The sequence below is a fragment of the Penaeus japonicus genome, unplaced genomic scaffold (genome assembly GCF_977035675.1).
Source record: "Penaeus japonicus unplaced genomic scaffold, GWHDUDI00000001_assembly GWHDUDI00000017, whole genome shotgun sequence".
NCBI classification, from domain to species: Eukaryota; Metazoa; Arthropoda; class Malacostraca; order Decapoda; family Penaeidae; genus Penaeus; species Penaeus japonicus.
The window spans coordinates 9,481,769-9,484,268 of NW_028234419.1; the positions used below are offsets into that span (position 1 = coordinate 9,481,769).

Sequence of the window (2,500 nt, forward strand, 5' to 3'; positions counted from 1 at the left end):
TTCATTATCATCATTGTTATATATTCATTATCATAATTATCATTTTCATTGCTATATGTTTATCATTATTATTATTATCATCATTATTATACATTTATTAGTCTCATTGTTATCATTGTTGTTACTATTATTATCGTAGTATTGCAGTAGTGCTTTCAGTAGCAGTAAACGCAATTCTTCATCTTGTTATTTTTCTTATTATTATTATCAGTATTGATGTTGCTTGGAATTTTTATGATTATTATCAATACGGTTATTGATGTTATTGCCCATGTTGTTATATTAATCATATTGCTATTATCATTATAGTTATTATTATTGTTTTTTTATTTTTTATTATATGATTGTTGTTATTGTAATTATCTTCAGTTATATTGTTATTGTTTTATTATTATTATTATTATTATAATTATTATTATCAATATAAATATTACGGTCGTTGTTATAACTATCATTATTATCCATACCATTATCATTATTAAATATTTTCATATATTACGATTGTTGTTGTTACTATTATCATAATTAGTATTGTTAATTTAGTTATTATTATCATCATCATTATTACAATTATTATCATTGTTATTAGTGTTGCCATTTATGTTAGGTAGGCGTAGTAAGCATAAAATCAACAGCTGCCCAAAACGCAAAAACGTTTATAACCGCCATACATTGGATTACATCAAACAGTCTCGAAATTCACGTTTTCACAAAGTACGTGAATCTTTGCAGTGTCTGTTTTTCTTCTGGATGTGCGTGAGGGTGCGAAACGATAAATGTACCTTCAGCTAGGGTACTATACTCAAGTACACCCCCTTAATTAGTGTGCGGGAGTGTCTTCATGCCGTTGGAGTATTCATATGGATGTTTCAAAGGACATTTTTTTTTTTATTATTAAAGATCACTTTGTGTGTATCATAGTCTTTCCGGGCATGCATAATGGGACGAGGTCTTTCGCTAAATGTACGAAAGTAGCACGGAAGAGAATAGATGATAAGAAGGGATGATTGTAATAGGAGTTCTCAGTAAGGGCTTGAAAGGGGTTTTATGAGCGTTTTATAAGGAGAAAGACACGGCATAGGAATTGGGTAGTTTTAGCATAAGTGTATGTATTAATAATGCATTGTTTTGGGGACGTTAATGTTGGATGAGTTAGATGTCAGATTTTTTTTAAAAGTGGGGTTAGGGAATAGCATCTATAAGCAGAAATTGGATGAAATAGATTTATAGACGAAGAAGTAGTAGTTTCATGTCTTTTTAATCGATCTTAAAGCCGTTGGCTCTAATGTCGCCGGGAGAGAAAATTGTGATGTTAATGTAGACTTTTAACTTGAAAGGACTTATCCAGATAGGTATTTTTTTTTTATTGCAGCTTCAGGCGAATTGAAAGTCAATGAGAATTCTTTGAAAGTGCATTATTGTCTTTGAGAAATATTAGTAATGAGATCGTATTATGAAATCTAGGAAAAAAAAACGCACACGCACGCACATCCTCACATACACGCACACACATGCACACGCACACACACACACGCACACGCACACGCACACTCACACGCACACGCACACGCACACGCACACACACACACACACACACACACGCACACTCACACGCACACGCACACGCACACGCACACGCACACGCACACCCCACGCCACACACACACACACACACACAAACACACACACACACACACAACCACAACCACACACACACAACCACAACCACACACACACAACCACAACCACACACACACACACGCACACACAACCACACACACACACACGCACACACACACACACACACGCACACGCACACACACACACACACACACACACGCACACGCACACGCACACGCACACACACACATACACACACACACACACACACACACACAAACACACAAACACAAACACAAACACACACACGGAAAGAGAAAATTACATAAGATAATACCATTTCCTACTTGATACTCTCCATTGTAAGCACAGGCTGATTAGATACAGAAAATACTGGCAATACCGTGACGTACTTCTTAACCTGAGGCCAAAGGTATAAACCAATATTTGCGTTATGATAAAGACTCACTCAAGTTGTACAATTCTTGCGGGTAGAATAAATACAGACCAAATCAACGCAAATAATAGCATGGATATTATAACTATATAGAGAAAGGGGTGAAGAAACAGAAAAAAAAAAATTAACACATAGAACGGTCTAACATGACCACCGCTATTATATACACAGTGAGAGAGGAAATTCGATGTTAGCGACTCCTCTTGAGTGATTCACAGATCATGGCCGACAGCACAACAGAGGACAGCTTATAGCTTTTATCGCATTTTATTATTTCTTATGATTGTTTGTTTTTATTACTGATGGTGGTGATGTTTTCGTTGTTGTTTGTTGTTCGATTTAGATTTGTTTGTGTTATTGTCATCATTATTTTTTTTTCTGATCTTTAATTTCGTCATTGTGATTATAGTTGTGATGCAATGA

General features: G+C 35.2%; 1 protein-coding gene across 4 annotated transcripts in view; it reads left to right on the forward strand.

The window, feature by feature from the left end:
• Positions 1-2,500, forward strand: part of LOC122251066 (zinc finger protein rotund) — a 788,340-nt gene that overhangs the window by 53,086 nt on the left and 732,754 nt on the right. The window lies entirely within an intron of this gene.